General features: G+C 47.2%; 1 protein-coding gene across 4 annotated transcripts in view; it reads right to left on the bottom strand.

Moving 5' to 3' along the window:
• Nucleotides 1-13,015, bottom strand: part of LOC137538544 (RNA-binding protein 4B-like) — a 198,432-nt gene that overhangs the window by 47,937 nt on the left and 137,480 nt on the right. The window contains exon 4 of one of the 4 annotated variants that reach the window (XM_068260781.1): nucleotides 12,248-12,683. The exons of the other annotated variants lie outside the window; for them this stretch is intronic. The gene's annotated coding sequence lies outside the window, so the exon portion shown is untranslated. Of the gene's footprint in view, nucleotides 1-12,247; nucleotides 12,684-13,015 lie in introns of those variants that run through there. 4 annotated transcript variants of the gene reach the window in all.

Genomic DNA, 13,015 nt, shown 5'->3' with positions numbered 1-13,015 from the left:
TTTGGTTCATTTTCTATGATACGACTAATGGATTTTATTGTAATCATGCTTGTCAGTGTGTTTGCTGCAGTGAAGTGTAACTTTTCACTAAGCTGACATCGTTACATATGAACTCACATAAATAGTTGAAATGATGCTGCTGTTTGATCCAAAGAAATTTTAATGACAACTCGGCCCCCCACTTACAAGTCCATGGTGACTATGGATGAACAGGCATACTTTGAGTTTGTGTGGCCGTGGAGCCGTGACGTACCGATACAAGAGGAGGAAGAGCAGATACAGTTGTCACTCATTAACTTGAGAAATCCCCGTGGGCGGGGCGAAACACCTCGGTAGGCCTGGCTACCGCAGGAGTGCTCGCGCTGGATCACCACGTGTAACGCCAGCACACTGAGCCGACTCCTTTACACTAATAGAAACGGTTGTAATACCAGCTATGTCAACCCCGATCGGACTGGAGTAACTGTCAGCGCAGCAGCATAGGAATGACGGGATCGATCAAGTCCCTCCTTTACCCAGTGCACTGTGGTGGATAGAAGGCCCTGTGAGCCGGAGCTCACCAACCTGTGCGCAAGTACAGATGGTTGTTTTACCTCAAGATACACCCGGCTGTGAAGTTGCTCTGTGTCATCCAGTGGCCCTTATCCCGATAAGTTATGCCAGTGTAATTACATGCCTGCAGCAGACTATCATTACCAACAAAGAAGTCAATGGTTGACATTGCCACAGTCATCGGTTTCATTATCAATAAGGAGACAATCTCAGCTACTAATCACTGTGTGTGTGGTGTTCGGGTGGTGGTTGAGGACCACATCGATCCAAGTTGGCTTGGTGTTTTTTGCAATAGGCTCAGGCTGGGCGATCACACCTTGCAGAAGACTGGATCAAGTCCCTTCATAGATCGCGCATATCCTGGCCAGGTACTTATGTTTTTAATTGTGTGTTGCTTTTAAATGTTGTTGTGCGACAAACATGCATCCAAGGCTAATATTAAAGTAATTTTTGTAAGTGCATGAGACAGCAGTCTTATTTAAAGAGATTGAGGGTCATATCATGTTTAAGCTGCTGGCTACTTGCTAAGCAAGTTGCACTACACTATTTTTAAAGGGGCGGCTCTCCTTTTCAATTTTTGTGAATGAAGACGCCAATAGATCAATGTAGCAAAATGGTGTCAAGCCATAACTGAAACCTATATGAAACTGTACATACAGTATAGTGCTATCTTATCATAAACCTATGACCTCTACTGTGAAGAAGTGTAAGATCAAATATAGCTGACAGGTGTAAAATATGACTAAATATCGGTATAACACCCTACAGCTAGTGATCTAAGATCAAAGTATGTATTAGGAGCACCTAATCGATCCTGCTGAGAGGAAATCAATAGGTAAGTGGAATAAAAGTTATAACCACTCACAGAGGATAAATAGGCACAACCAATATGATCAATATATATTACAATTATTCACAGAATAAAATAGTCGCCATGAAAGGGAACCATAACCCATATATCTATATATAATAACACTGCATATTACTGTATCCAAAACCAGCACACAGGAATGTATGCTGGCCAGCCTGTATAGCTAGATTGACGCCAGACTAAATAATCTGCCAAAAAAGGTGTATCAGCGCTGTCACAAGAGCCCTAGTGGTCGGAACGCAAATTGCCTTCCAATCGGTTTCAGCACACGGATCATGCAAGCTGTGGTCGCACTCGGTGCACGGAAATCGACGGAACTTGGGCAGCAGCCCGGCTAGAAGGGAGCCTGTGAGGTACGGTAATTACAACTTTACACACTATTTCAGGGTATCTGCCACCACCTCTGTTTTCTGAGACAGAGGAACTCACTAACTGGCTATTTCTCGACCTGCAAATAAAACGGTTAAAACACGCTGTATTCTGTCTAGATATCAACAATAGTAGCGTCTCTTCAGAGACCTGAGTTCAGTTTCTGTGTATGCTGAATAATAGGGTAGCGGAACAGTGAATGACTTTGATAAAGTCTTTATCCACGGCAATATAAATAATTAATATATACAGAAAATTATTAAAATCAACAATTATTGAGACATGAGATATCACAGTATGAAAATAAAGGGGAGAAAAAACGGATACTTAGAGTTCATGGAGAGATGTCCTTTTGTGGGAAAACTTGTAAAGTTCTTGGTTTCAATCAAAGTTCAGAGTTCAGACCAGGTGGATGCCAGCATATCCTCAAGCTGGCACAGATGTGATCAAGATGGTGTTTCAGGGTGGAGGACACTGAGTTTGGCTCCTCTGCCATTCTTATGCCCCTGATCCAGTAGGAGGGAGTGAGGGCGGGAGCCACACACCCCCTTAGAAGATGAGATGAGTCCTCCCCTTGTCCTGGGTACCAGAAATCATATCTAACCATATATGGGCTCTATCTCACAGAACCGAAAAGGTCGGGGCAGATTTACTAACATTTTCAGGTCTGTCTTGATTTACCCAGCAGTCTGATACCAAACATGAGGGGTGGGACCCCTGTGGTATCATCAGGGCACTTTTGAACTGCCTAACTGGCAGTCTTTACCTCAGAATGTTCTGAAACGTTCTCAGGACCAGCGCCGGACAGGGCCCATCATGCTCTGTTAGTTTGGAGGGTCTGCCAGCCTGGCAATACAGAAAATATGACACATATAGCAGTTTATGGAATATGATATACATCTGGGATTTAAAGCAGGTCATTCCTAGGTGACGGTTCTTTTCAAGCTTGTGGCAGCAAGCTACGTGTCAGCTCCCCTGCTAGGAGGGGAGCCAGAATATCTGACTTCTTCCCAACTAAATTGTTTCTGCCATCCTGCTTATCAACTCTATCTGATGGATGGGCCATCAGCACAGCTTGAAGCCAGGGACACTCTGCAGCAGTATCTTGCCGTTTGGTGGAAGGAGGGAAAGAAAAAAAAACCCCCAGGAATGTCAGTTCTGATTCCTGTAATGGCTGCACAAATTTAGCCAGAAAGCGATCAGAAATTGGACTGCGTGGATCCTTCCAATTCGCCCGCGTTTCTCACGGCTGTTCCGTGACAAGCGCATCACCAGGCCGCCTCCGAATGGCCTAAAATCAGAGGTGCGCTGAGCCCCCCAGAAACTGCAAACGCACCTTGAACCCAAACAGAAGCTCTGCATATACACCAAAAGCAAGGCTGCTAAGTGCGAGCAGCTGACCAAAAATGAATTAAATTAGTACATAGCAAAGAAATGAACAGCGCTACTTAAAAACAGATAAGTGCCTACCTGCAAGAGAGTGCAAGCCCCACTTGTGGGATAAAATACACACCTAGCATACACATAACCTGTCTACCACTGAAGGATGTTGGTTTTCTGTAACAGCTTGCATGCAACTTGTTAAGTACTCGTCCCTCCCACTGCGGAGAAGTCATCCCCCTATCTTGCAGGTAGGCACTTATCTGTTTTTAAGTAGCGCTGTTCATTTCTTTGCTATGTACTAATTTGATTCATTTTTGGTCAGCTGCTCTCACTTAGCAGCCTTGCTTTTGGTGTATATGCAGAGCTTATGTTTGGGTTCAAGGTGCGTTTGCAGTTTCTGGGGGGGCTCAGCGCACCTCTGATTGTAGGCCATTCGGAGGCGGCCTGGTGATGCGCTGATACACCTTTTGCGCAATTTTCGATTTTACTTGGTAGCGCACCCAGGCTATGCATATGCATAGGTTAGGATTTAGTTAGTGTTAGGTCCCCTCCCATAGGGGGATGACTTCTCCGCAGTGGGAGGGACGAGTACTTAACAAGTTGCATGCAAGCTGTTACAGGAAACCAACATCCTCCAGTGGTAGACAGGTTATGTGTATGCTAGGTGTGTATTTTATCCCACAAGTGGGGCTTGCACTCTCTTGCAGGTAGGCACTTATCTGTTTTTAAGTAGCGCTGTTCATTTCTTTGCTATGTACTAAATAATCTGCCAGTCTCTAATACAAGATGCATCTCATAATTCACTCCAACAAGGTGTATTTAAATTGCTACTGTAAAGCTAGAAGAGCCAATGCAAGGGCTATGAATGGCAATAATTCCAGGAAGAAAAGGTTATATCCAAATGGACAAGCACATTTGGACAAGCCAGCTTCATTTTGGAATAAGGTGCTGTGGACTGATGAAACTGAAATTGAGTTATTTGGGCATAACAAGGGGTGTTATGGGTGGAGGAAAAAGAACACAGCATTCCAAGAAAAACACCTGCTACCTACACTAAAATATGGTGGTGGTTCCATCATGCTGTGGGGCTGTATGGGCAGTGCAGGGACTGGGAATCTTGTCAAAGATGAGAGACGCATGGATTCTACTCAGTATCAGCAGATTCTGGAGACCAATGTCCAGGAATCAGTGACAAAGCTATGGCTGCGAAGAGGCTGGATCTTTCAACAAGACAACGACCCTAAACACTGCTCAAATTCCACTAAGGCATTCATGCAGAGGAATAAGTACAGCATTCTGGAATGGCCATCTCAGTCCCTAGACCTGTATATAATTGAAAATCTGTGATGTGAGTTAAAGAGGGCTGTCCATGCATGAACTAGAGATGTTTTGTACAGAGGAATGGTCTAAAATACCTTCAACCAGAATCCAGACTCTTATTGGAACCTACAGAAAGTGTTTAGAGGCTGTAATTTCTGCAAAAGGAGGATCTAGTAAATATTGATTTCATTTCTTTTTTGTGGTTCCCACATTTATGCACCTGCCTAATTTTGTTTAAACAATTATTGCACACTTTCTGTAAATCCAATAAACTTCATTTCACTTCTCAAATATCACTGTCTGTGTCTACAATATGATATATTTAAAGAAAATCTGTAACAAAAGAAACTCCCCCAGGGGGTACCCACCTCGGGTGGGGGAAGCCTCCGGATCCTATTGAGGCTTCCCCCGTCCTCATCGGTCCCACGGCAGTGGCGAAAATCCTCCCGGAGAGGTGGCGACGTAAATATTTACCTTTTGGCACCAGCGCAGGTGCAGTATCCGCGCCTTCCCACGGAGATAGGCAGAAATAGCCAATATCCGTCGGGCCGCTCTACTTGCACCTGCACAGTAGAGCGGACCCGACAGAGATCTGCTATTTCCGCCTATCTCCGTCAGAGGAGCCGGAACAGCGTCCTCTTCGGAGGGCTGCAGCGAGACCCCCGTGGGACAGAGGAGGATGGGGGAAGCCTCATTAGGATCCGGAGGCTTCCCCCTCCCGAGGTCAGTACCCCCCAGGGGAACTTTTTAGTTTTACAGTGTCTCTTTAACTGACATTTTTTATTGTAACAACCAACGATTTATACAGGAAAATCATGATGATTAACAAGGTTTCCCAAACTTTCACATCCCACTGTAGCTGCATACGATTTCTGAGGACCTATGTGTAACGATCGGTGAAGCACAGAGAGGATCTGATTACCGGTGATCTGCAGTATCAGATCACCAGATTATAAGTGATCTGCAGTATCACCGATAATCCGATATACCAGCTAACCTCTGTTCACCTGAGTAGAGTGTAGTGTTAGGTGCAACAATAACACTTAGAGGACTAGTCCTCGGCGCAGTGAGGAGTACTGCACGGATTCCTTCCGAAGACCTGAACTCTCCAAGGCGGGAGGAGTCAGGTCGAGAGTAGGAAGGATTGTCTGAAAGTGACACTCAGGAGGAAGTGTCACTAACAGGACGGGGAACCGCCTCCAATAGTAAGGTCGGTTCTCGAGGTCGGACAAGCCAGGTCGTAAACACACGGACAGATAAAGTACAGATTCAGAAGGCAGAGGCGGAGTCTAGGTACAGGCAGGGTTCGGCAACAGGGTATCAGAAATATCGAGGTACAAGATCAGGAGGCAGAAGCAGAGTCTAAGGATGAGCCGGGGTTCAGCAACACAGTATCAGAATGGCAAGGTACAAGATCAGAGTTCAGGAGGATAGTCAGGCAGGCAAAAAGTCATAACAGATAATCACAATCAAACTAGTACTTTAGCTATCAACAGAATCTAGCTAAGTGTAGGATTACAGCTCCAGCTGGTCCCGGCACACTTAAGGATCTGACTACAGGTCTGAGTGCTCCCACGTATGTGTTCGCAACGCCAGACAACCAGCAACTGAACAGCTGGCAGTATAAATACACAGAGAGCTTCTCCACACCTCCCTAAGTGCTGGACCAATGAAAGAAGGTAGAGTTGTCAGCTGACCAGCCTGGTCAGCTGACCCCTTTCTGGCCACCACATAAGCCCTGCCTCTCCGCGCGCACGCGCGTCATCCTGAACCTGGAGGGACTATGAGTCCCAGCTACACCAGCACCGCTCTGTGGTGCAACGGGGCCATGCGCGCTAACCGCCGCGTCAGACGCGGCGGTTTCTCTGCGCTCCATGCCCTGCACGGGGACAGCCGCCTCAGACTGAGTGGAGGCGGCTGCCTCCCCGTGCTCTGCCCCGCCGTGCGCGGAAAGAGCCGCCTGCCGCTGACTCATGGCGGCGGCTCTTCCGCGCTTCTTCACAGTACCCCCCCCACCCCCCGATGAGTGGACTCCGGACAACTCCTACCAGGTTTCTCAGGATGTAAGGCATGAAACTCCTTCCTTAATTCGTCCGCATGCATGCGGTTCCCAGGTACCCATTGCCTTTCTTCAATGCCATACCCTTTCCAATGCACCAGATACTGTACCGAGTTCTGTACTATGCGTGAGTTTAAAATTTCCTCTACTTCGAATTCAGCTTGACTATCCACTATGACAGGAGAAGGAGGAGTAGGACCCACATGGACTGCTGGTTTAAGCAGGGATACATGAAAGGACCTTACCCCACGCATGCTGGCGGGAAGGTCAACGGTATAAGTGACGTTGTTGATCTTTTTCGCTACCGGGGACGGACCGACAAACCTGGGGCCCAATTTGTCTGAAGGTTGTTTTAGAGTCAAGTGATGTGTGGATACCCAAACTAAGTCTCCTGGTTGGAATTTCCACTCCAAAGAGCGTCTCTTGTCAGCTTGACCCTTCTGACTTCGGAACGCCTTTTCCAAGGCATCTCTCACCCTCCACCAAAAATCTTTAAAAGACCTTTGCCAGGCCTCCAGAGCTGTAAACGGAGTGGCGGCTACTGGCAATGGTGAGAATTTGGGCATTCTTCCAGATACTACCTGAAACGGAGAGAACCCAGTGGAAGAACTCTTTAGATTATTTTGTGCAAATTCTGCGAAAGGCAGAAATTTGACCCAGTTACTCTGTGCTTCTGCAACGTAGCACCTCAAAAATTGCTCCAAAGACTGATTGATTCTCTCCGTTTGACAATTGGTCCGTGGGTGGTAGCCCGATGAAAACGACAGCTTCATGCCCATTTGTTGGCAAAATGCCCTCCAGAATCTAGAAACAAATTGGACTCCCCGATCCGACACTATGTTTTCCGGAATGCCGTGCACTTGGAACACATGTGTGATAAACAAGTCGGCCAATTCCTGGGCCGAGGGGAGTCCTTTCAAGGGCACAAAATGCGCCATTTTACTGAAGCGGTCGACTACCACCCAAATGACCGACATACCCTCTGACCTGGGAAGCTCACCCACAAAATCTATGGACAAATGAGTCCATGGCTCACTCGGGGTGGGTAAAGGCTGCAAGGTACCCACAGGTGCCAGCCGGGAGGGTTTACTTTTTGCGCATACTGCACACTCCCTAACGAACTCCTTGCAGTCTGCTGCTAAAGAAGGCCACCAAGCACACCTGGATACCAGATCCTGCGTTCTAGACGCCCCAGGGTGTCCCGCATTCTTGTGAGAATGAAACATCTGCAAAATGCGGAGACGAAAGGGTAAAGGCACAAACATAACCCCTTCAGGTTTCCCTTCGGGGACATCCTGCTGAAAGAGACTCAGGGTCTCTGTCCAGTCCTCCCAAGTCTCAGTTGCCGCAAGCACTAGCCTCTGTGGGATAATGGACTCTGGGGCAGAGGGCTGAGCTGTCTCCGGCTCAAAACATCTGGACAGGGCATCTGCCTTAATGTTCTTGCTGCCTGGGGTGTACATAATAATGAACCTGAACCTTGAAAAGAACAATGACCATCGAGCCTGTCGGGGACTTAACCTCCTAGCCCCCTCGATGTATTCTAGGTTTTTGTGATCAGTGTACACTGTAATCGTATGCTCTGCTCCTTCCAGCCAGTGACGCCATTCTTCAAAGGCAAGTTTAATGGCAAGGAGCTCTCTGTTGCCAATATCGTAGTTTCTCTCCGCCGGAGAGAACCTACGAGAGAAATAGGCACAGGGATGTAATCTTCCCTGCAACCCTGACCGCTGAGACAGCACAGCCCCTACCCCGACCTCCAAGGCGTCCACCTCGACAATAAAGGGGTAAGAAGTGTCAACGTGCCTCAGGATGGGTGCTGAACAAAACAAGTCTTTCAGAGTAGAGAATGCTTGTTGGGCTTCTGGGGTCCAGTGGTTAGTATCTGCCCCTTTTTTCGTGAGACTAGTGAGGGGTGAGATAACAGTGGAGTACCCCTTTATGAACCTTCGATAATAGTTCGCAAAGCCCAGGAATCTCTGCAAAGATTTTAACCCCACGGGTTGGGGCCACTCTAACACAGCAGAGACCTTGGCAGAATCCATTGACAGGCCCGAGGTGGAAATGATGTACCCCAAAAAAGCAACAGATGTCACCTCGAAAATACATTTCTCTAATTTTGCATATAGCATGTTCTGCCTCAGTTTGTCCAGTACAATCCGGACATGTGTTCTGTGCTCAGAGAGGTTGTTGGAAAAGATAAGTATATCGTCCAGGTATACTAACACGAACCTGCCCAACACCTCTCTGAATACCTCAATAATCAATTCATGGAAGACGGCCGGAGCGTTACACAGCCCGAAGGGCATCACCAAGTACTCATAGTGTCTGTCGGGCGTGTAAAGGCCGTCTTCCATTCATCGCCCTTTCTGATCCTCACCAGGTTGTATGCTCCTCGTAAGTCTAATTTTGAAAAGACTTTAGCGTTGGTAACTTGTGTAAAAAGGTCATCTATCAGGGGCAAGGGGTAGCGATTCTTTATCGTAATCTTATTCAGGCCCCGGTAATCTATGCACGGCCGCAGACCCCCGTCTTTTTTTTTTAACAAAAAAGAACCCTGCACCAGCGGGCGCCCGGGATGGTCGAATGAACCTCTTTGCTAGATTCTCACGAATATACTCTTGCATGGCCAGTTTCTCTGGCCCGGACAAATTGTAAAGATGACCCCTAGGGGGCATACAACCAGATTGGAGATCAATGGGGCAATCAAATGGGCGATGCGGCGGTAATTTGTCAGCGGCTTTGGGACAGAACACATCGGCATACTCAGAATACTGTACTGGAACCCCTTCCAACTGAACCCTGGTCTGGCCCAATGTCACCTTCCTTAAGCACTGCTGGTGACAATGATTAGACCAGCTGGTTAACTGACCTGTGGCCCAATCAATCTGGGGAGAGTGGAGGCGCAGCCATGGCATACCAAGTATAATGGTGGACGTAGACATGTGTAACACAAAGAACTGTAATTTCTCCCAATGTAAAACCCCCACTGTGATCTCTATCTCTGGTGTCTGAGACAGCAGATGATTCCTCTGCAGAGGAGAATCGTCCACTGCCGTAACCTGAAAGGGTGGTTCCACCGCAGTGAGCGGTATACCCATTCTCTTAGCAAAATCAAAATTCATAAAATTAGCCGCGGAGCCTGAATCAATGAAGGCTTCCGTGGCCTCGGTCTTATCCTCCCATGTAACCGTACAGGGAAAAAGCAACAGTTTTTCTTCGAGGGGTATGCATCGGGCGCCTAGGGTGTTACCCCTTACAACTCCTAGGCGGTAGCGTTTCCCGGTATACTTGGCTTTGTAGGGCAGTCTCGTACCCTATGCCCAGCTTCACCACAGTATAAACATAATTGTTCCGACATTCTCCGTCTTCTCTCCACTTGGGTCAACTTTGACCGACCGATCTGCATCGGCTCAGGTGGAGGCAAGACCGAAGAAGATGAGACAGAAGGAGATGGTGTTACTAGGGGTGCAGCGGGAGGCGGCGCGTAAGATGTCAACCTGACACGATGACTGCCCCTAGTCTGTCTCTGATGGCGTAGCCTACGGTCGATTCGAATGGCCGATGAGATGGCCTCATCGACTGTTTTGGACTCGGGTAAACTTAACATTAGGTCGGAGACCTCATCCGACAACCCAGACAGGAAGTAATCCAACAGGGCATAGGTGTCAAACTTGGCTGTAACTGACCACCTACGAAATTTGGCCGCATAATCTTCGACTGGACCCTTGCCGTAAGAACTTAAGCTTCCGCTCAGAGGTCGCAGCAAGGTCTGGGTCGTCGTAGATTACTGCCATGGCTTTAAAGAATTCCTCTACCGAGGTAAGGGCTAAGTCACCGGCGGGCAAATTGTACGCCCAGGTCTGGGAGTCACCAGTTAACAAAGTTTTAATAAAGATGACCCGTTGGGTCTCAGTCCCCGAGGATCGGGGTCTCAACTCGAAATAAGATAACACTCTACTCTTAAAATTCCGGAAGTCAGATTTGTGGCCGGAAAATTTTTCAGGTACGGGCATACGAATATCACCACTGAGAGGGGATCGCACCTCATCAACTGACGTCTGGAGGGTTTGTACAGACCCTGATAGGGCATCAATTAAAGCTTTGTGATGGCCCAGTGCTTGATGGATGTTATCCACCGAAGTGGCAAGTACACCCAGAGGGTCAGCGCGTGCGTCCATCGGTCTTTTGGTCTGGCGTTCTGTAACGATCGGTGAAGCACAGAGAGGATCTGATTACCGGTGATCTGCAGTATCACTGGGAATACAGATATATACCAGATTATAAGTGATCTGCAGTATCACCGATAATCCGATATACCAGCTAACCTCTGTTCACCTGAGTAGAGTGTAGTGTTAGGTGCAACAATAACACTTAGAGGACTAGTCCTCGGCGCAGTGAGGAGTACTGCACGGATTCCTTCCGAAGACCTGAACTCTCCAAGGCGGGAGGAGTCAGGTCGAGAGTAGGAAGGATTGTCTGAAAGTGACACTCAGGAGGAAGTGTCACTAACAGGACGGGGAACCGCCTCCAATAGTAAGGTCGGTTCTCGAGGTCGGACAAGCCAGGTCGTAAACACAAGGACAGATAAAGTACAGATTCAGAAGGCAGAGGCGGAGTCTAGGTACAGGCAGGGTTCGGCAACAGGGTATCAGAAATATCGAGGTACAAGATCAGGAGGCAGAAGCAGAGTCTAAGGACGAACCGAGGTTCGGCAACAGAGTATCAGAATGGCAAGGTACAAGATCAGAGTTCAGGAGGATAGTCAGGCAGGCAAAAAGTCATAACAGATAATCACAATCAAACTAGTACTTTAGCTATCAACAGAATCTAGCTAAGTGTAGGATTACAGCTCCAGCTGGTCCCGGCACACTTAAGGATCTGACTACAGGTCTGAGTGCTCCCACGTATGTGTTCGCAACGCCAGACAACCAGCAACTGAACAGCCGGCAGTATAAATACACAGAGAGCTTCTCCACACCCCCCTAAGTGCTGGACCAATGAAAGAAGGCAGAGTTGTCAGCTAACCAGCCTGGTCAGCTGACCCCTTTCTGGCCACCACATAAGCACGCGCGTCATCCTGAACCTGGAGGGACTATGAGTCCCAGCTACACCAGCACCGCTACGGGGCCATGCGCGCTAACCGCCGCGTCAAACGCGGCAGTTTCTCCGCGCTCCATGCCCTGCACGGGGACAGCCGCCTCAGACTGAGTGGAGGCGGCTGCCTCCCCGTGCTCTGCCCCCGCCGTGCGCGGAAAGAGCCGCCTGCCGCTGACTCATGGCGGCGGCTCTTCCGCGCTTCTTCACACTATGGAATTAATTTTCATATAGAACCAAAGCAGATAAAAGTAAGTTGAATCTTATGCTGAAATTAATCTTATTTTGCTTGCATCATTGTGTTATTTGAGTAGTTAACATATGTAATGGTATAGTATGCAATGAAGAAGGCAATACTCATTTTCTTCTACTATGCATAACTACAAAAGTAGTCCTCAAACGAACACAGACATGTGTGCCTTCTAATGCTGCGTTTCTTGCATCCATACTTATTCTAATGTCATTTTTAGCAACCAAGCACACATTTATGGAGTGGTTTTTATGAATAATAGTCAAAAATGTGTAATCTGTATTTTCAAGGTTATTTTTATTTTAAAAAAAATGAGGATAATTCTCTAATCATACAATAACCAGGGATGTGAAGTTGGCCCAGTTGCAGTTTCATGCCAAACCAACTGTGGCGAAAGATTGCAGATTTCCTACTGCTCCCATAGGCACCCACATCATTATAATCCAATTTATATTCTACATCAACCACAGTCATTAGCACTATCGAGAAGAACCTACAGTAGTTAAAGTATTGGCTGCCAGATAATGCTGGCATTACCATCCTGCCATGCTTGCCATCAATCGCCCCCAGGCAATTTGGGAAATGGTGCTTCTTCCAAAACAACTCTAACAACTATATTTTTTCCCATCATGCATGATCTGGGGGAGGCATGACGTCTTGTTGCAGTTCCAGCCAGATGTTTCTTCAGGTATCCAAAACAATGTTCTGGATAGTGGACTTCCCCAACCTATATTCGAAATGTAGTGCAGTGTACTGCATACATATGTCCTGTTCCAAGGAATCTGCAAGTGCAAACAAAAAAACAACATTTATGTATTGTTCTTTTGCAGTTGATCAGTTGAGAACAAAATAGAAATCTGTCCGTGACAATTACAAAAAGAAGTTGGAGAAACAAACAAATGAGCAAAAATGTGGTGCCGGGGCCACAGACCGTTGCAAATACAAGTTTACAGAATTTCTGGACTTCCTTGAACCACATACAGATACTGGGCCGTACGTATTAACACTGATGAATGACAAAGCCATGATACTTAGTCAGAGTAAGGTGAGTTTTACTTTTATTTTCCTTTCATAACAGTACTGAAGACAATCTACCTACTGAAGAAAACACAGA

Source organism: Hyperolius riggenbachi, chromosome 11 (genome assembly GCF_040937935.1).
Source record: "Hyperolius riggenbachi isolate aHypRig1 chromosome 11, aHypRig1.pri, whole genome shotgun sequence".
Classification (NCBI taxonomy): Eukaryota; Metazoa; Chordata; class Amphibia; order Anura; family Hyperoliidae; genus Hyperolius; species Hyperolius riggenbachi.
Note: the sequence above shows the minus strand (reverse complement) of the source record. Positions and strands in the feature narration are given on the sequence as shown.